Below are 22879 nucleotides of genomic sequence, written 5' to 3'. Positions count from 1 at the left end.
CTATGACTTTGGTAAGTGGATCTGACCTGAGGGTCATCTTGATACAGTTGACCCTTGAACAACACAGAGGTTAGGGGTGCCCACCCCCATACAGTTGAAAATTTGTGTATAACCTTGAACTCCTCCAAAATTTTGCTAATAGCCTACTGTTGATTGGAAGCCTTACTGATAACATAAACAGTCGATCAACACATATTTTGTCTATGTATTATGCAGTCTATTCTTCCAACAAAGTAAACTAGAGAAAAAGAAATATTATGAAGAAAATCATAAAGAAGAGAAATATGTTTACTATTCATTAAGTAGAAGTGGATCATCGTAAAGGTCTCTATCCTCATCTTCTTCACATTGAATAGGCTAAGGAGGAGGAGGAAGAGGAGGGGTTCATCCTGCTGTCTCAGCGGCAGGAGGCAGGAGAAAATCTACATATAAGTAAGCCCAGCAGTTCAAACCCATGTTGTTCAAGGGTTAACTGTACTTATAACATCGATGGACTATTGACACTCTGGTTCCATTTTGAGGATTATCAAAGCCTTCCTATGTTACATACCATGCTCATTTTCCTTGGTCCCTTTTATTTATTTATTTATTTATTTTTTGGTATTCTACTTACTAATGCCAGGCAGAATTCCCTGTGGGAAGGTTGAAGAGTTGCAGCTTCCCAAAAAAATGTGCATAGCTTCTCTGCACCATTGGTGTTGTAATATAGCACTCCGAAGGGTGATAGTATCCCCCTTTGTGGGCCACTTGCTCAGTTTTAAGAACAGAGCATCATTACACTTTATTTTTTAAAAAGGTACATTTCCAAAATGTCTAAATTTAGAAGTAGGGAGGCTTGGATCTTGTGTCAACATGGTCTTTGAGATTATATCAAGAAAAAGTTTTTTTTTTAAAAAAAGGTCAGATGCCTCCCGGTGTATAAACCAATGCCTCCTTCTACTAAGACACCAACGTGAGGCCTGAGCCCAAGAATCACTCTCTCCAAGGAAATAGACTTGCTCTGTCCTCTGCACAGTCCTTCATCCACTCCCCTTGCTAAAGTTACTAGTTTCCATGGGAATTAATTCCACGTTTGGCTCATTAACCTCATGTTCTAACCAGTTCTTGATTAGGATGTGACTTATGATGTTTTAAATATTATTTCCTTTGAGAAAGAAAATCAGTACCATCCAAATTGATGAAATTGGTGACTACCCTAAGAATACATCCTTTCCAATTAATTGAAAAGTTGATGGGCTGAAGTCTCTGAGCAACTTGCAAAGTAAGGAAAAGGGACCATTTGTACCAGTTTTTCAGTCACGTTCTCTCTCCCAGTGACCTCTAGAGTTTCCCCAAGTTCTCCAGGGCCATGTGATGACTTGGGCTCAGTTGGATGGCCTATCAGTGATGGGCCACGACCTTCCCTGGATCCCCTCTAATCATTTATAGGCTGGTAAGTACAAAACACTCCATATTTATATAACACTTAAGTTCTTCAATCACTCTTCTGACATATGGTGCTTCTTCATTATTACAGACTCATATGATCAATTATTCAGTTTGTAATTTAGCATGCTTTAAACATTTTTCTCTTTGCCATTGCCTAACTTAGGACCATTTCATTATTTCTATTCACAAAGAGAATAATAGTAAGCAATGACAGTAATGATGTTAATTTTTATGTATAATAAAACTGTACCTAGTTATACATTATTCTACATATGTATTATATTGGTATGTAATATAATAATATTAAAACCTCTTTCTTTTGCTTTTTGAGGTGTCTTAGTAAAAAATTTTTGTGGCCCAATATACTAGCTAATGTGACATTTTGAGGTGATCAGGAACACTTATTTATTCAAATATCTCTGTATCTTATAAGAGGAATAAAATAATTGACTATTGCAAAAAGAAAATTATCCTGCAGCAATTTCTCAAGGTCTTTCTTAATTACTACACTTTGAAGATATTGCTTTGAATAAATATTATCAGTTAGAGCTTGAACTGTTTTTTTTTAAAGATACAGTTTTATTTTAATGATATTTACTTGAACAGGACTTTAACCATATACTAATAACAACATTACCTTGTATTTGTCTAGTTCTGTACATGGATTAAGATGCTTGCTTACATGATCTCATGTGATCCTGGCAAGTATTTTAATTAGCTACCTAAAACCCCTTTGATTTATAGAAATAAAAACAAATAGACAAAATGACCACTTTACAGACTTAGAAGCTAAAGCACAAAGAGATTAAATACATTGGCAAAGATCCTAGGGCAAGAGTGCCTCAGAGCAAGAAGTAGAATCAGGTCTCTTTTCTCTAGATAACTTTCTTCAAGTAGTTTCCAAGTAAGATTTCTGAACTTGGATAACTGGATCAGGTATACATTTTCCCTAATGGAATGATTATTCTTTGCACAGTAATTCTTTTAGGCAGTCTGCTTTAGAATACAAGTTTGATTGGCTGGAGATGAGATACCAGACAGACAAACCTATAGATAGCAGGTGTCAGGGGAGGAATTGGAGGAACTTCATAAGTATGAAAAAACAAAGGCAAAGACAAAGTATATTGCCGGCAAGATAAATAGAGTGGATAGTGGGTTGATTTGAAAGTTTAATTGTCTTTGTTGTTGAGGTAGAGGGAAGAAGATTAGATTAATCACTCTCTTAAGGTCTATTATAGTTTTTAATTACTTAATTTGTGTAACTTTTAACTTGCATTATGTTGCTTACAAATCACTGGGGAAGATTATCTTGCATAAGTGTTTTATAAATAAGGAGTGTTTTGTTCTTACCAGCCTATAAATGGTTACAGGACATTCAGAAAAGGTCGTGGCCCATCACTGATAGGCCATCCAACTGAGCCCAAGTCATCACATGGCCCTGGAGAACTTGGGGACACTCTACAGGTCATTGGGAGAGAGAAATGTGGCTGAAAAAAGGTACAACTGGTAAAATTCCTTTTCCTTACTTTGCAAATTGCTCAGAGACGTCAGCACTAACGGCTCATCAGCTTTTCAATTAATTGGAAGGGATGTGTTCTTGGCATAGTCACCAGTTTCATCAATTTGGATGGTACTGGTTTTCTTTCTCAAAGAAAATAATATTTAAAACATCGTAAGTTATATCCTAATTTTACGTATAAGAATAAAAGCTAGGCTGCTGAGTTTTAAATGAATTCATAGTATAATTATGTTCTAGAAAACAGGAAAATTCTAAATGTACCAGAAAGTACAACCTTCTTTGAACTTGTCATATTGAAAAAATAATTAAAACTGAATTTTATTGCAGGTAGCCAGTCTATTAGTCAATGAGAATGAAATCATGTTCTTGAAACCAGGAATCCTGAGAGCACCCACAGATCCTCTGAAAGAAGTCAATTGCTCCTGCAGGACCTGGGAGACACCCAAAATACTGTAAGTGCCCCAACTGCTGAAGTAGAAAAAAGAGATGCTCCACATATCTGCACTGGGGAAACTGAAGGTCTGTATGTGGGAGAAGTTTTTGACCTTACCTGGAGCTGAGTCAATTCAGAGAGTAGGCCGGGCATGGTGGCTCATGCCTGTAATCCCAGCACTTTGGGAGACTGAGGTGGGCAGATCATGAGGCCAGGAGTTCGAGACCAGCCTGATCAACATGGTGAAACCCTGTCTCTACTAAAAATACAAAAATTAGCCAGGCATGGTGGTGCACGCCTGTAATCCCAGCTACTCAGGAGGCTGAGGCAGGAGAATTGCTTGAACCCAGGAGGCTGAGGGTGCAGTGAGCCAAGATCTTACCACTGTACTCCAGCCTGGGCGACAGAGCGAGATTCTGTCTTAGGAAAAAAAAAAATTAGAGAGCAGAGTGAAATACAGGGGCAGAGGAAGCAGCAGGATAAGGCCCTGGGAGCTCTCTGGGTCCCCAGGCAGGCCATTCAGGCCTGGCAACACAGCGATCCTTCAGGAGGACAGCCAGAGGCGCAGGGAAAAATGCCACAGGGAGAAGAAAGTCTCCAGCTGAACTTTGTAGCAATTTGAACCAGGCGAGAAGCCTCCTGGCCAGAACTCAGGGGAGGGCATGAATCCGGAGTGCAGACTCCACAGGTGGGGGAAGAACCAAGCCCTTATCTTTTGCAGCTGGGAAGTGGGTAGCCTGGGGCAAGTTCTCAAGCCCTGCTGTCCACTGCCTGGAAACAGACTCGGGGCTCTTAGAAGGGTCACAGTGGGAGTGAGACTGGCCCTTTGGTTTGAGTGGGAGCTGGGTGAGACCTGTGACTGCTGGCTTTTCTCCACTTCCTTGACAACCCGCATGACTAAGCAGAGACAGCCATAATCCTCCTAGGTACACAACTCCATTGACCTGAGAACCTCAGCCCCATCCCCCACAGCAGCCGCAGCAAGACCCATCCAAGGAAAGTCTGAGCTCAGACACGCCCTGCCCTGACCTTACCTGATGGGCCTTCCCTATCCACCTTGGTAGCTGAAGACAAATGGCATATACTTTTGGAAGTTCTAGGGCCCTGCCCACTGCCAGTTCCTCTCCATACTACCACAGCTGATGCTCTCTGGAAAGCGCCACCTCTCAGCAGGAGTCCAACAAACACAAAAATAGAGCATTAAACCACCTTAGCGGACCCAGCGCAGCCAGGAGCATCCCAGGATGAGCTCAGCGGTGGCCAACCACTGGGCGTGGTTGCTGGTGCTCAGCTTCCTGTTTGGGTGCAATGTTCTTAGGATCCTCCTCCTGTCCTTCTCATCATTCATGTCCAGGGTGCTGCAGGCAGACACAGAGCAGGAGTCACAAATGAGAACGGAGATCCACGCAGGATCTCTCCAAGGTCCAGGTAGGAACTCTCCATGGTCAACATGATGGAGGAGTTTGCCAGCTATGCCATGCTAGAAAGAAAGATCAACAAGATGGCGGATAAGCTCAAAACCCATGTGAAAGCTCAGACAACTCAATTAGCCAAGATAAAATGGATGACAAGTGTCACTTTCTATGTATTGCAGGTTGCCCTGATGATCTCACTCATTTGGAAGTATTATTCTGTCGCCGTGGCTGTTGTCCGGAGAAAATGGATAACCCCTCCAGACCACCTGGTAGCCTTTCCTACTAGAATAGCAGGTGGTGTTGGAATTACCTGTTGGATTTTAGTCTGTAACAAAATTGTGGCTATTGTGCTTCATCCGTTCAGCTGAACAGGAAGATGGATACAGCTATGAGACTTTTAAAAATGGATTTTCTCTTATTAGGTTAAAAACCTGGTTTACACTGTTTTTTTTTTTTTAAGAAACAAAAGTGCAGAGTTTAGATTTTTTGGTCGAATAGATTTGTTCTTGGACTTTATGAGAGATTCTTATAAGAATCATGATTTTCTACACGTGTCATTGAGCCAAGAAAGTCCAGTTTATGGCACGTATGTACCAACGAACACCATCCTAGATCCATACGAAATGTGAAATGTTCAGTGGCATCTCTGTGCCATCACTTGTGATTTGCATTCTTGTATATTTTGGTCATATTGCCAGCTGGGAAGTCAAAGTTTTTTTTAACAACTTAAGTTCTTTGAAGACTTAGTGCTGTTTTTAATATAGTTTAGAAAGTAACTTAATTTTAATACCACTACTAAGAATTTGAAAACTTCTTCTTTAATCATATTCAATATACCTAAAAGAACAACACTAATTGACATCGTTCGGGCTTTTTCTCCCTGTGTTTAAAATGTCATTTGTTGAGCAAAGGTTGTACAGTATTATCTACTTGAGGCTGTTAATTTTTCATTACAGTGTTTTGTAACTGTATCCATGAGACCTGTATCGACCTGTATCCATGAGACCATAATGCATTTGTTTTGTGCTCAAATGGTGTTTTGTAATTAAACCATTTTGAATGAAGTGTATTTTAGAGGCATTTAATATTTATGCTCTTTAGAATGGAACACAGAAAACAAACCTTATAAGGCCTGATTACATTAATCTGAACCAATAACCTGTATGGCCCACAAAGTATAATTCTGCTAAATGTTTTTTAAAACACTTTTTTTAAAAATTAAAATCTTTTCTAATTAAAATCTTTGCAAGTGAATAAAAAAATACAAAAGATAAATGAAAGAAAAAGTTGGTTCTTTGAAAAGATAAATAAAATCGATAGATCATTACCAGGATTAACCAAGAAAAGAAGAGAGAAAATCCAAATACAGGTATGCGCCATCACACCTGGTTAATTTTTTGTATTTTTAGTAGAGATGGGGTTTCACCATGTTAGCCAGGCTGCTCTTGAACTCCTGACCTCGTGATCTGCCCACCTCAGTCTCCCAAAGTGCTGGAATTACAGGCGTGAACCACTGCACCAGGCCTGATCCTGCCATCTCTGACAACGTGGATGAACCTGGAGAACATTATGTTGAATAAAAGAAACCAAACAAAGACAAATGCTGCATAATATATTATATGTGGAATCTAAAAAAGTTGAGCTCATGGATGCAGTGTAGAATGGTGGTTACCAGGAGCTGGGAGGTGGAGAAAGTAGGGAGATGTTTGTCAGAGGGTAGTTTCAGTTAGACAGTGTAAATCTGTTCTAGAGATCTGAGGTACAATATGGTGACTATAGTTAACATTAATGTACAGTCATGCACTGCATAACAACATTTTGATCAACAATGGACCAGATATATGATGGCAGTTCTCATAGGATTATAAGGGAACTGAAAATTTCCCATCACCTAGTGACCTTGTAACTGTCCTAATGTCATAGACAACACATCGCTCATGTGTTTGAGATGATGCTAGTGTCAACAAACCTGCTGCACTGCCAGTTACATGAAAGTATAGCACATACACAACGTAATATTTGATGATGATAATAAATGACAAGGTTACTGGTTTATATATTTACTGTATTATACTTTTTATTATTTTGGAGTGTTCTGCTTCTACACACAAAAAAGCTTACTGTACAACAGCCTCAGGCAGATCCTTCAGGAGCTATTCCAGAAGCAGGCGTTGTTATCATAGGAGGTGACAGCTGCATGCATGCTATTGTCCCTGAAGACCTTCTAGTGGGACAGGATTTGGAGGTGGAAGACAGCGATATTAATGATCTTGACCCTGTGTATGTCTAGGCTAAGGTGTGTGTTTGTGTTTTAGTTTTTAACAAAAAAGTTCCCAAAATTAAAAAATAGAAAAAAGCTTATAAAATAAGGATATAAAGAAAGAAAATACTTTTGGACAGCTGTACAATATGTGTTTTAAGCTAAGTGTTATGACAAAAGAGTCAAAAATTTTTTTTAAATTTAAAAGTTAATAAAGTAAAAAAGTTACAGTAAGCTAAGGTTATTATTGAAGAAGAGAACATTAAAGAAATATAGTGTAGGCCAGGCGCGGTGGCTCAAGCCTGTAATCCCAGCACTTTGGGAGGCCGAGACGGGCGGATCACGAGGTCAGGAGATCGAGACCATCCTGGCTAACATGGTGAAACCCCGTCTCTACTAAAAAATACAAAAAACTAGCCAGGCGAGGTGGCAGGCGCCTGTAGTCCCAGCTACTTGGGAGGCTGAGGCAGGAGAATGGCGTGAACCCGGGAGGTGGAGCTTTCAGTGAGCTGAGATTGCACCACTGCACTCCAGCCTGGGCGACAGAGTGAGACTCTGTCTCAAAAAAAAAAAAAAAAAAAAAAGAAATATAGGGTAGCCTAAGTATATAGTGTTTGTAGCCTACAGTAGTGTATAGTATTGGCCTAGGCCTCCACAGTGACTTACCACTCCCTTACTGAGTCACCCATAGCAACCTTCAACCCTGCAAACTTCATTCTTGCTAAGTGCCCTGTACAGGCGTATCTTTTTTTTGGTCTTTTTTACAGCATTTTCACTGTACCTTTTCTAAGTGTAACTATGTTTAGATACACAAATACTTACCATTGTGTTACAATTGCCTATGGTATTAAGTACGGAAACATGGTATACAGGTTTGTTGCCTAGGAGCAGTAGGCCATGCTACATAGCCTAGGTGTATCACAGGCTTCCCACACAGGTTTGTGTAAGTGCACTCCACGATGTTTGCACTACAATGAAATCTCTTAATGATGCATTTCTCAGAACATATTCCCATCATCAAGCGATGCGTGAATGTGTTATATACTTGAAATTTGCTAAGAGGGTAGATGTTAAGTGTTCTTACCACACACAGAAAGGTAATTATGTGAGGTAATGGATATGTCAATTAGCTTGATTGTGGTAATCGTTTCATGATGTATACATGCGTTTAATCATCACATAGTATGCCTTAAATGTATACATTTTTTATTTGTCAATCACATCTCACTAAAGCTGGGAAAAATCCATATTCTCTTTTAAACCCACACTGTATAATTCACCTGGGGAGGTTTTGCGTGTTTATGGGAGATCATGCAGATTATGGGGAGGGCTTTTGTTTATTCTTTCCATACTTGAAAGATTTCCACAGCCTGCAGCTGCTAACACACTGAACTATTTGCTACTCAAAATAAACAACCTGTATTTCCCCACTCTGGGCAGGAGGCCCTGACCCACCTCTAAATCCTACCTGTGTCCCAGGTCCAGATCAACGCCACTTCCTGCGTGCATTGTTCCTCTCATCGCCCCTGCCTCGGGTCTTTGGCATTTACATGACGCTAGGCATTATTGCTTTCGAGCTTGGATAACAGATATTGATGTCCTGTCTCTCCACTAAGAGCACAATCAGGCTTACACTGCCTGAGCCAGAGAAGGCACACCACTAAACAGATTACGTTTAGCTTGGCCCACAAAATCAAATTATTTAGTTGCAAACATTGAGAAATTTTACAAAAACAAAACAAAACAAAAAAACCCCTCTAGTCTTTTGGCTTCTCTTGGAAAACCAGAAGATCTGGCATCTCAACTCACACTTCTTTAATAGATACAATGAGCGGAAATCTACTCCCCATTAAAGAGGACTTACACTCTTCATTTCGCTAGAATTTCCACCGCAGGCATTTGAGTATGCTACTGCTTGTTTAGGCCATGGTTGGCAGAAGATGCCCAAACTCATTGTTGAATGAACCATACAACCAACAAGCCAAGCATGTCTTCTCACTTACCAACTTGCCGTATTTATTTCTGGTACCTTTCCCATTCTTAAGGGCTTTGATACAGCCTGAATAAACAGTTGACAGCACTGACTCTTTCACTTCTAATTTGATTCATTTGCATAGCATGTCATGTTTTCACATGTTAAACTGAGAGCCTGCCCCTGCCATTAATTCATTTCTGGTCATGGTCCAGCAGGGATCAAGAGCAGCCTATTAACTTTCATAGTTGTTTTTAACTGTATTTTTAGGGTTTCTTTCTCTGTTCATTAATTCACTTTTGAGGGGAAGTTTTGAGTCCATTCACATGAGACTCAAGATTTAAGTAGCTCTGATTTAGACAAGTGCATGGTGATCCTGTCTACACTGCTGTGCTCCTGTCATCTTAACTTGTGGCGGGACAGTGTTACCTGCTAGCAGACAGACCAGGGTCAGTAAGCCACAGATCATGCCATGTCCTGGAGCCACCTGAGACCACCACCTGCACCTACACCCGAAGTCAGGTGACCTGGAGAAGTCTACTTGAATTATTCCTCAACAGAAAATTATGCCCTGTAGAAGCTGAGTGCAGCTCCTCACAGTGATCCAGACCACACTCACAGCTAGTAGTTGAATACACCATAAGAACATTTACTTTATAAGCTTTTAGATTTCAAACTACACATTTTTACAGCTAAAATCGTCTCATCAGATTTTCACCTTTACATTATAGCTGGTAGAACTGAATTAATAAATGTAAACCACAGAGATTCAGCCATGATAAAATAATTTCACAACTTCATAGCATAGCTATGAGGATCAAGTAAGTGACCTAGCATAAATCTCACAGCAAATTTTTTTTTTTTTGAGACGGAGTCTTGCTCTGTTGCCCAGGCTGGAGTGCAGTGGCAAGATCTTGGCTCACTGCAAGCTCCACCTCCCAGGTTCACGCCATTCTCCTGCCTCAGCCTCCCGAGTAGCAGGGACTACAGGCGCCCACCACCACGCCCGGCTAATGTTTTATATTTTTAGTAGAGACGGGGTTTCACCACGTTAGCCAGGGTGGTCTCGATCTCCTGACCTCGTGATTCGCCCATCTCGGCCTCCCAAACTGCTGGGATTACAGGCTTGAGCCACTGCGCCCAGCCAGCAATTCTTTAAGATCTTCTGAGTATAGATATTTTTTATAAGTGTCTGCCAACTTGCTACCACTGAGTAGTCAACCAGAAAAATGAAAAAGAAATGTAGTGATAATTAAATTAACAATTTCTCAGAGACCTTTAGCATGTGAATAAATGTGTCAGAAATTCGCATCAGGTGCTGTGAAGACTCAAATGCCATCCCATCCTATACGTGCTGTCATTGACTCCAGCAGCATGTCTACCATAAAGAGTTGCTTAAAAAACAGTCTGTGAATACCTTAGATTTCAAAAGCATCATTTTAACCAAACTCTGTGAATTGAAAGTATTTTTCCTGAAAAGAAATATTAAAATCCATTCCCTCACATTGTAACTTTCAGAAGTAAAATATGAAAGTAAACAGGTTTTCTAAAGTGCAATGACTAATTTTAACTTTTCCCCACTTTTTTGCCAGGTTTTCTAAAGTGCAATGACTAATTTTAACTTTTCCCCACTTTTTTGCCACTTAAAATGAGCAAAGACTCATTTTTTTTTTTTTTTTTGGCCTAAAATATTTTACTCCCAGTTCTGGATTTCTGAGCTGGATTTCAATTCCAAGTCCCAAAAGGTATCCCAAATGACCATGTGTTTCAAGAGCTAATCATCTCTTTAACCACTTCAACCTCAAGAATAGCCTCATGACTCTGGCTTAATCGAAAGTGTTCTCAGTAACTGGCCTTCCCTTTCTCTAATGATTCTAAGTTTTGTTAACTTAAAAAAAATCACACAGTTATAAGTTTGGAAAGGAGAGAAGGAGACTTTATTTTTTGTAAAGGGTTTTAGCCTACAAGGTGGCCATCCTGCAGATTGGGAAGCGTGCCTCAGGCCAAGATCAGAAACAAGCACTTCGAAGGAAGAGGGGAGGGGTAGGAGCTTTATGTTGAACTGGTTGGCAAAACATACATATTCAACACGTTACAGGAGGAGCTATGAATATTCATGAAAGTGATCTTGGCACATGTATATTGAACAAACATGTATGTAACATATGACCTACGTTCACTTTAGGGTGGCGACTGAACATTTAAATGCATTATAGTTAGGCCTTATATATCAAAAGGTCTTTTCAGGACGCGAAGAAAGGCAAGTGCACAGTCTCTGTAAACTGGCCAAGAGCAGTCCGTGGTGGGTGGTCTTCTTATCAGGAGAAAGACACTGAAATCAGTTTTTTGTCCAGTCAGAGCAGTACTTTTGGCTAATGGAACAAGGGCGTTAGTCAGCGTCTGGGAACGGATGAGTTATAATTGTTTTAATATTGCTTATCTTGACGCCAGTGCTTGTTTAGCTACCAGAGAAATAGAAAAAGTTTGTGGCCATTAGAACATAGTTTATGCTCTAAGTGTAGGGGTGCATGGCTTAACCCTTGCCTGGCATGGCCTTTTTATAATTTCACATCTGTCCTGTTTATAATTTCACATCTTATTGCCTCAAAGAGTCTGTCCTGTCAGCCTTATGATCTCTATTTTAATATTAATGTTAGTCGGTTGTGTCTAAACTCCAAAAGGAAGGGGTATAATGAAGCATGTCTGACCTCCTGTCATGTTTTTAAGGTTTTTCTGGGGTCCTCTTGGCCAAGAGGGGGGTCTGTTCAGTTTTTGGGGGCTTAGGATTTTATTTTACTTTATAGTTTGAAGAATGATTAAGGCTCTACTTATAAAATATATGAAAGGGAAGCACTATAGAAGGGAAATTTGCAAAATCTTATTTTTGTATTCTCTGGGAAGACAATGCATTATTTTTAAGTAGCCTAATTATTGAAGCTCGGTTTCAAGCAGTTCATCTTCAATTGAATCATCAAGTTCTAAGGTTCTGAACTAAGCCTGGCCATTCGTGGTCTCTATTGTCTTCGTGAGTTCAGCAGGAAAAGAAGACAAAGCATACATGGGAAATCTTTAATTTAACAAGCACGCTTCCTGGAGGTCAGCCCTGACAGCCACACTGTCTGCTGCATACCAGAGTTCCCAACCAGTCACTGGCTCGCCATGCATCAGCCTTGTAGACAGCAAGTTGAGGGGCTGCGTTTCATGGTGGGGTCTTCTCTGCAGATTACAAACATTTGCAATGGGGTGAAACTGAAAGCGAGCCATGGTGGGAGAACAGAATACACAAAATACCCCCTTCTTATGTAAGGGAATGACCTACTTTGGCATGCTTTTTATCTTGAGAAAGAAAAAGTGAAAAGTTGATTTTCTGAAGAACGTGAAGGACACTTGAAGAGTATGTTTCTCCTGGCACGACGAATACATTTGGAAAACTGTCCCTGTGATTTGGGTAGCAATGGCTTGGAGGAGAAATGGGTATTTACTTAATGGATGGTCTATAACACTGTATACCCTAACTGTCTAAAAGAGATACGGTGGGGTACACTAAGTGGTGAAGCAGCTGTGGAAGGGGAGATGGATCCGTGAGCTGCCACCTCTGGAAACTTGCCTAGTGCCCTGACCTCACAGTCATGTGCCTGAACTGCTTTCTGGAAGTCCCTTCACTCTGATCCCTGTTGTAAGGACATATCCTGAGTTATATCCCCAACAGACACCTCTAGAAATTTGAGGACCAATGGGAGTGTAGGCTTATGCTAATTGTTTTCCTAAGAAACATGCAATCCAAAACACATCAATTCAAAAAACAAAGCAGAGATATCTCTTCCTTTACACTCTCTATGAAACAGTTCTCCCACTCATCCATCATCCTTGTGGACATTTACAAGAAACACTTTTGGTATTTGTTCTCTCATTCATCCTTCTTGTATAGTTTAATCTGGCATTCTCTCTACCCACCTACCCAACAAATGTTTTGTTTTGTTTTGTTTTTCTAATTTGGAGTTTTCTCAGCACTCAGCAGGGTGTGATCAATATACCTGGGTTACAATTTAAGCAAAAGTGAAATATCACTTTAAAGAGGAAATGCAAAGAATTGTAAAAGTTAAAGAAATGTGTAATGTGAACATGAGCTACAAAGACAGAGGCATAGCACTGCCAGGAGACCATAAAAATAGCCACATGCAGGAGATAGTAGCTGCTCTCCCTCTACTTCGCACTCACTCTCATGTCAGCCATGTTTGCTTTCCTTCTCTGCACTTCCAGGAACTGACTTTTCTGTTCCTGGAATCTTTACGGTAAAGTGCAGAGTACTTTGACTTGCCCACTCACGTAGTGGCATGAGTGAAAATACCCAAATGATTGTACTTGTAAAAAAAGAAAAACTGGTCCTGAATTCTGTGGTCTTGGTCTCTACTGCAAACTTACATTTTATTGGCCCAATTTTTTTTTCACCCCTGTGCTGGGTGAAGACATAGACCAAAACGCATGAAAAGAAAATATTTTACTGGATGTGCTGTTAAATTAATTAGTGTATCTTTTTCAATAGTTCACAAACCTGGAGCTAGTAAGTAATAACTTTTAGGCAGTCAGAGTCATAAAAGAATATTGATTTTTAAAATCTTTTACTGCCTGTGACTATAACCTGGGGCAGAACTAGGCAACTTATAATGTTTGTGGGCTTGTAAATGTTTACAAGGCTATCTGTAAAACCAGTTTGCAGTGCCAGAGGATCAGAGGAGTCAGGAAGCCAGAGACCATCCCCTTTCCAAATCCAAGAATTTCTCTTTCTTTCTCAGTTAAAAAAATGTATTTGCTGCTTGACACAGTGAGGTTGTTACCTTCTGTTGCACAAGGTTTTCATCTTTAACTTCTGTGGCACTGCGTTCCCGTTGTTCTTTTATTACCCACTTTCCCTTCCCTTCCCTACTTTCCACTCAGCCTCATTACCTATTACTTATAAGACCTTGGACAAGCCACTAAACTGTGCGCTTTGTCTGTAAAATACGAAAGTTAAAAATATTTCATTAAGGTTCATCTTTCAACATGATTCTCCATTTTATTCATTCTCTTGGAGAATTTACCTGTTTGTTTCATTTATGATCTATCTGTGAAAAAGTCCTAAGATATATCTCTAGTCCCAATTTCTCTCACTCTAAACTATCCAGATACCATTTCAATATAAATGTTCCATTAATATTCAAGACTTAGGTGTTGACCAGTGCCAGTGAGAATAGACAGAAATTGGTACCCTCTTTTGGAAGCAAATTAATAATATGTCTTAAGAGTCATGAAATATATTCAGACTTATTAATCCAAGAATTCTGCTTCTAGGAATCTATTGACCCAAGAATTCTGCTTCTAGGAATCTATCTTGAAATAATTAAAAAATATATTTTTGGAAAACCGTAAGCATAAATATGTTCATTGCTCCTGATTTCCCAAATGGAAAGGAATCTAAATGACCAGTAGAAAGGGAATTAGGTAATACATGATACATTGACTTGATAGATACTAAAACACTCTTAAAATGGTTTAGTTCCATGTGACTACATGGAAATATGTGCAATATTATATGTAATACAATGTAACATAATAGCATGCGAGGGAAACCAACTATAGCTCTTACAAAGTTCTTGCAGAAAATATACAAAAATTATAATAATTTTGTGTTCAGGTGTCAGATCACACATTAGTTTTTATTTTGTTCTCTCTTTATCCAAGCTTTCAATTATATTTTTTATACCTCTTGCATAATTGAAGAAGAGTCAATGCTGAAAGCGATCTCACTTCCTTTTTTTCTGAAACTTGCCTCTCCCTGATGGTTGTAAGTGGCCACAGTTCTTTTCAGTCCTCCAGGCGCTCTGCCCTAAAGTTTACAATTTTTAATTTCTCTTTTCTATTTACCTCTCAGATTCAAACTATCCCCAGGTCCAGTGAAATAATCTACAATAGATTCTGTCCATTACCACACTCTGCCCAAATCTGAGCTCTCAGCCACTATAGCCAGCATGTACTTAATATGCCCTAAATAGCCTACATATTCCCTCTTCTCACACATCCACCTTTGCTCTCTATTATCTGCTAATTTTAAATTTGGATTCCAGTTTAAGTTCTCCAAGAGAACGATATAATCCAGAAAATTCTATCTTCTCTATAATCTCTAACTTCTTACCTCCTTTTACAAACATCCCCATCTCAGATCCTCTACCTTGCCAGAAGGCTCTGCTAGGTTCCACTTCCATGCTTGGTACTCATCAGTCTTCCTGGGTCCTCCTCTGAATTCCACCCTCAAGTTTGTACTATCATATCCATGTTTGGGGATGCTTTAGGTATCCTCAATCCTTATTGCACGGACTTTCTCGGCATCCTAGTGAGAGCCAAAGGTGATAAAGTATTTAAAAAGTATTACACAAATATTAGGTAGTATGTTGTTATAGCATAATCCTTAAAGAATTATGGTTAATGACTAACATTAACTTTTTTTTGGTATTTGGAAAATGGAATTTAGAAAAAACCAACTCTCAGTCTCAGACCAAATGCTAGGAAGGATTATGACACCCATGGATTTTTTGTCACTGAAGGCAAGAAACAGTGGTTAATAGAAGCAATGAGGCCAAGACACTCCAGACTCATTTGCTAGAATTCATTAGCTTTGATCAGGGGAATGGTTTGAGCACAATATTTGTCAAAGCATTTTTGACAGCCTTGTGGATGAGACTGTGAAATGTGAGCTGGATGATAATAACTTGGGTAAACTCATAGCTGGTGGAGAAACACCAAGAATCTTGATTAAGACATAGATCAACTTGAAAAGTAGGTTCTGCAGACTTACGACAAGGTACTGATGATCTATCTGGTGCTGCTGTCTTTAGCATTTTTGTCAATCACTTAAATACATAATCAGAAGGTGTTCTTGTCAAATATGTCTAATTAAAATAGCTAGAAAGAAATTTCTTTTATAGTGAATGTCAGAAAAAGAAGAGAAAAGTCCTTCAAAGCCTAAAATTTTAGACCAATGTCAAGAAGATGAAATAAAGTACAGGTAACTATGACTCCTTCAACCTATGTTTAAAAAGTTTGCTGCTCTACTGTTGGATGGGTGAGACTTGGTTTAACCAAAGTTCGTGTGAACAAAAAAGATTGCCAGAGGTTTTAGTTGATCGTATCTCCAATATGAGCCACACAGTTATGTAGAGGCAAAACCCAGAAAAAGTCATTTGGGGGTAGTATGATAGAGTCCAGAGCAAAGGAATATTCTCACTTTACCCTCAACTTCTTGAACCAGAACTTGGGAAACCTGTTTAATTTCAGGTGTCTTATTTTAATGAGGGAAATGGAAAATACAAAGGTAATGCAAGTAATATGACCAGAAAGAAAAATACATGGATACCAGAACAAATGAGGAAGAGGTTAAAAAAATGGGGTGCTTAGCTTATAAAGGGGATCATACAAGAACTGTTGTGATAGCTGGGCTCGTATACATAGCAGGCTCTCAGGTGAAAGGGGATGGAGATCCGACAGAGGAGTCAGTGTTTGCAAACAATGCTTTCATGTGCTGTAGTTCCTGTAATGCTGGGCTGCTGCACAAAGTGGAGTCACCATGAAATGAATTCCTTTGCTGCTAATGAACGAGTCCAATGAATTTTTCCTTACTAGCGTATCTGTGCCTGATATGTGTGTCCAAAGCATTCTACAGAAATCAACACATGAAGAGGGAATCTTTTTTTTTTTTTTTAATTTTTTACTTTAAGTTCTGGGATACATGTGCTGAACTTGCAGGTTTTTACATAGGTTTACATGTACCATGGTGGTTTGCTATACCTATCACCCCGTCATCTAGGTTTTAAGACCCGCATGCAAATTAGGTATTTGTCCTAACACTTTTCCTCCCTTTACCCCCTAGCCCCCAACAGGCCCCGGTGTGTGATGTTCCCCTCCCTGTGTCCATGTGTTCTCATTGTTCAATTCCCACTTATGAGTGGGAACATGCGGTGTTTGGTTTTCTGTTCTTGTGTCAGCTTGATGAGAATGATGGCTTCCAGTTTCATCTGTGTTCCTACAAATGATATGATCATGAAGTCAGGGAGAGGGAAGGCTGCTCTGTATAGTTTGTTCTGAAATAAATAGCCCAAGGAGGTGAAGTGAGAACTTTGTAATCTTTCAACGGCACTCACAGATCTCATGGCATTTTAGAGTCAAATTGAAGGTATGAAAGATTGGTAAAGGATGAGTGACCTTTGGATTTAGGAAAAGGTTTAGTCTTACTAATGTGCTGTTTTTCTTAGAAACTGTTCATAATGTCAGCTATGTAAAATGCAAAACTGCTTGTCAATTTACCCTTGTGATTTCTTTAGCTGAAACCTATCTTATTATTGATTCAAAATATGGCACCTGCCATTTCTTAAAGATAAATGAGGTAAAAAAATCTATTTTTTGGACCATTTGTAACTTCCACCTCTAATTGAAAAATGTCAAGAGTAAGAATGAATATAAAAACACAACAGAGATGGACTAAACTCAATTTCAAGGTCGTTAAACATCTCAATCCTTTTTAAAATAGTGACTTTTCATAAACTTGAAGCTCATTAATTTTGTATTGTTGATCATTTCAAGGCTAAAATTCAGCTTTGTCCTCTTTCAAATAAATGTTAAATTTTTGGAATATTATTAAAAAGATAAACTGCTTTTTCAAAATAAATTCGTGTATTAATACTAATTTCTAATACAAATACTAATTTCAAAAGAAATTTGAATTTATGGATACATAGTAGTTGTACATCTACCTGAGGTCCATATAATATTTTGATTCATACAATGTATAATTATCAAAACTTGGTAATTGGGATATCTATCACTCCCCAAAATTAATCATTTCTTTGTGTTGGGAACATCCCAAATGTTCTCTTCTAGCCATTTTTACATACGTGATAAATTATTTGTAACTATAGTCACCCTATTATGCTAGCGAATACCAGAACTTTTTTCCTTCTAACTAGCTGTATGTTTGTATCCATTAACCACCTTCTCCTCATCCCTTCCCAGCCTCTGGTAACCACCATTCTATTCAACACCTCCATGAGATCAATTTGTTTAGTCCACACAAATGAGTAGAAACATTTTATTTGCCTTTTGTGCCTCACGTAGGAACTTTAAATTATTGATTTAAAGTAGTGGTTGGTGGTTAGCTGATGCTGGGGATACTAAAAAATAGTCAACAAAAAGAAACATTAAAGATCATTTAGGCCGGGCGCGGTGGCTCAAGCCTGTAATCCCAGCACTTTGGGAGGCCGAGACGGGCGGATCACGAGGTCAGGAGATCGAGACCATCCTGGCTAACACGGTGAAACCCCGTCTCTATTAAGAAATACAAAAAACTAGCCGGGTGAGGTGGCGGGCGCCTGTAGTCCCAGCTACTCGGGAGGCTGAGGCCGGAGAATGGCGTGAACCCGGGAGGCGGAGCTTGCAGTGAGCTGAGATCCGGCCACAGCACTCCAGCCTGGGCGACAGAGCGAGACTCCGTCTCAAAAAAAAAAAAAAAAAAAAAAAGATCATTTAGTATTATTTTTCAAAATTGGAAACAGGCCAAGGAGAGGACAGGCAAGCCCTTGCCTAAGCTAGCGCTGCTGGTCACTGAAGGGTGAGGTCTAGAACTCAGGTCCTCTAGTTCATGGCCAAATGCTCTTTATATAACACCACTGGGCAACTGAAACCCAAAGTAAGTTAAGTCAAGGGATATTGCATTGAGTGCCTGGTTTGTACAACGCACTGTGCTAAGTGCTGGTAAGAGGACTGGGTATACAAAGAGGACACAACGCATTTCTTTTCTTTTTTTTTTTTTTGAGACGGAGTCTTGCGAGATCTCGGCTCACTGCAAGCTCCGCCTCCTGGGTTCACACCATTCTCCTGTCTCAGCCTCCCCAGTAGCTGGGAGTACAGGCTCCCGTCACCACGCCTGGATAATTTTTTGTATTTTTAGTAGAGATGGGATTTCACCGCTCGACCTCCTGACCTCATGATCTGCCCACGTGGGCCTCCCAAAGTGCTGGGATTATAGGCGTAAGCCACCGCGCCCGGCTACACATTTCTTAAAGAAACTCAGTCTTAGTTAGGAGATAAGTCTGAAAACCTAAAAAATCAATGAAGGCGGGGCCCAGTAAAAGCTGTTCTATTATAGCCAAAGCAGAGAGGCCCATGTGTCCAGTTCTCTAATGATCTGTCTTGAAAAATAACAGCACAATTTAGAACAGGTGGGAACAGTGGACAACCTATTCTTCATGTTCTTTATCTCTTAAAAGAGTAGCATGTGAGAATGGGGCAGCGGAGAGCTCTAGGGTTAAATTCTCTGGTGAGAGTGGATAGGGCTTAGGGGTCTATGCTTGGTTGGAAGTTCACAGTTTAGTATGCATGACAAGAGGCCAGACAAGGCAATGGGAGGATCCTTTCATGAAAATAAAGGACTCAGGGCTGAGTGGGCTGAGGAATACAGATGAATAGAGCCCAGATTTTCTTCAGAAAACCTGTGTCTGCTTCAACACACAAGACAAGTTTGTGGGTGAAAGTCTTATAGTAGATACCATAGAGCATAATCAACATTATTTTAAGTATTTATAACAGGCATTAAATTAACTCATCATAGCCATGGAAAAACTCACTAAAATATCTATTTACTTTCCGATGAATTCTCCATGATTAATTAAGTGCAAATTGTACCCTTATGTAACTGACCTGCAGTATAGAATTACTCATTAGATATAGGCCAGTTGATTCATTAGATAGAAATCATTAGATTTAAACTGTACAGCATTTAGCAAAGGTGGTGAGTTTGATTCTGAAGACATTCTATGTGGCCTAAGCATCATAAAGAATCTGTTGTTTGTTTAGAGTGTATCTATGTATCCATAAAACTATGTCTCAATTTAGAGAGGACAACTAACTTTAAAAAAATCTCAATAGCAGGAGGATGTGGAACCAGAGCATCGAAAAGTAGTATTAAATCGTGTAGAAACAAGTTAAAAAGAGGGAGGGGAGTTCAAGATAATCTCTATTTCTTGCCACTGGAAATGATGTCTTTCAGGAGCACATCCTCCGTGATCTTCTGAGAGGTGTTAAGGCACATGCTCTGGCTGCTTATCAATAATTGATCATAGTTCGAGGTCACGCATCCTCATCCATAACCAATTCCCCAGCAAAGACCGATGAGTAAAAGGCAATAACACCTGAAAACAACCTTATGTTTTTTTCCAGATAGATTTTGCCCCAAAGTAAATGGCAATATATGAATGGCTGATAGATTGTCCTGGCCTAAAACCCATTTATACACCACTGGAATAGTGAATTTTATGTGAGAAATCTAGGCTTGTAATTTTTGTCAAGAAGAAAATTGACATAGATATTAGATGTCTGTTTTGAGTCCCCCTAAAATTAACGTGTTGATTCCCTTATCCCCAATGCAACTATATTTAAAGATAGGGCCTTTGCAGGAGTAATTGAGGTTACATGAGATCATAAGAGTGGTGCCCCAAACCAATGGGACTGCAACCTAATAAGAAGAGGAAGAGACGCCAGAGATCTTTCTCCCTCTCCCACACAGAGAAGAGGTCATGTGTGGACACAGAGAGAACGTAGCCTTCTGCAAGGCAGGAAGAGAGGCTGTACCAGCAACCAGCCCTGCCGGCACCTTGACCTTGGACTTCTGGCCTCCAGAACACTGAGGAAATAAATGTTTAAACCACCCAGTTTGTGGTATTTTGTTATGGAATCCCACGCAGACGAACACAATGTCCAACATGAACTATGAATTACAGCCCATAGTGTAAAAATCTATGCAATATTAATTTATAAGATTAACAGTTAAATTAACAAATTTGTGTGAAATTGAGTGGAAACAAATGCCTGCTTAGCCAACAATGAAGCTAAACTTGAAAATGCACTTGCAAACCCTGGATCAAATTTAATACAATCTTTTGGTAAGATGATGCATCTTTGTTTTTTCACCTGGGACTCACAGCTTATGGGGAAAGGGGTTTACCTTTATGAATATTTTGTTTAAGTACTTTGAGAATATTTTAAAATCTCACTTGTTTTAGCACAGGTTTACTATGGATTTTCACTGAAAGTTGATTAAACCAGACTTTCTCAAGATGCTGACAGATTGTCTGCCTCTGAATCCTCGGTGGAAAGGAATGTTAAGATTTAAGTGGGGCTGCAGGTAATTCTGTATTTTTTTTTTCTACTGCATTCCTGCCGTGCTGCTTGGGAATTTGTTTAGTATATTACAAGTTGTTCACAAGACCTTCACTTGATCTTCAGCAGAGCATCTTCCAGAGCAATACCAGTGGCTTGGGAACTTCAGGAACTAGTTTCACAATGCTCTGGAGGAAGATTGGGACTTTAAGGCACTAGTCACACTGCTGCAGGCTGTGTTCCAAGGGTGGCTGAGGCACCTGCCAGTGACAGACCTGGCCATGTATGAAAGATGGAGGAATTTCATGCACAATTTATGAAACTGTGAGGCATGTGCAACTTTAGCAGAAAGGAAAGATTAGCTATTCTAATGCTGTATTTGTACCTGGTTTTGTCTTTGACTGCCGGCTCAGAAAGACTCCAGGCCCTCAAAGTACTACTTTATTGGTGAAGATTCTCTTATTGGTGCCACAGGGAGCCATCAGGTCACTATCCAGGCATTAATGTCTTTATAGCCAAAATGTTCAGATATCAATCCACTGAGCTACTAACTGAACTTCACAAATGCTGCTTGAACCGCTGCTCAGTGCTGGGCACTGTCCTTGGAATGTAGTGCGGTGAGGGGTGGAGCCCTCTGAACTATTGACAGCACCTAACCTGGGCTTGCGATTTACAGTCAGCAATCATCTACTGAGCATCACTCTATACAAAGTATGCTTTTACATTTTTGAAAAAGTTATTTTCATTTTTAATTGACATATAATCATTGTACATATTTATGGAGCACAGTGTGATATTTCAATACATGTATACACTGTGTAATGATCAAATCAGGGTAATTACCATATCCATCACCTCAAAAATTTATGATTTCTTTGTGGTGGGAGCATTCGAATCCTCTCCTCTAGCTATCTTGAGATATGCAATACCTCATTGTTGACAATGGTCACCCTAGTGTGTAGTGGGACATCAGAACATATTCTTCCTTCCTAATTAACTTTTGTTAAATTAGGTTTAGCCTAAAACTGCATCCTTACATATTATAAGTCCAACCTAAAGGTTTCTCAGTACCTAGTGAACTGTAACCTGACTGGTTGTGTAAGCAGATAGTAGCCTGCTCTTGTGCCAATTAAAGAGGTCAACTGTTCAAACTGAGGTTGTTCCCGGAACCAAGCCGGGTTTGGCTGCGTTTTCTCAAGGTCTAATGAGGAGAAGCAGACAAACTAGGAAAGAAGGAAATTTATGGCTATAACTGGATGCAGGGAGAAGGCCAGAGATAATTCCACCAGACAAACTCAAAGTGTTACGATTTTCTTAGTGCTTATATAGGTTGGGGTTATGTGTCTATGTGCAGTGTAGCATTCGCCTAAGGCTATTGGTAACTAATTTTGTTTCAACTAGAAGGTCAGAGGCAAACTAATGCTTACTAAGTCTAATTAAAAGGGCTCCAGTACCTTCAAGGCCTGTGTACTGTGGTACCAGAGTGATTACTTCTATCTTATCTCCTTTACTGCTTGATCCAGAGAGCTGCCTTAGACTCTCCAAGGAATGTATTCAAACAGCTGCCTCTGTTACCTTGACTGTCTCAGATTTCATTGACCCGAGAGGGATCATGGCACTAGGAATGAAAGACTGTCTCTATTTTTTTGGTTTGCTCCAGGTTAGGGAGAAG

At 39.7% G+C, this 22879-nt stretch overlaps 1 pseudogene; it reads left to right on the top strand.

Annotated features, from left to right (window-relative positions):
- The first annotated feature begins 4624 nt into the window (after nucleotides 1–4624).
- Nucleotides 4625–5253, top strand: LOC112635258 (annotated as a pseudogene).
- The last annotated feature ends 17626 nt before the right edge of the window (nucleotides 5254–22879 follow it).

Source organism: Theropithecus gelada, chromosome 11 (assembly GCF_003255815.1).
Source record: "Theropithecus gelada isolate Dixy chromosome 11, Tgel_1.0, whole genome shotgun sequence".
Taxonomy (NCBI): Eukaryota; Metazoa; Chordata; class Mammalia; order Primates; family Cercopithecidae; genus Theropithecus; species Theropithecus gelada.
The sequence above is the reverse complement of the archived record's forward strand: the minus strand, read 5'-3'. Positions and strand labels throughout refer to the sequence as shown.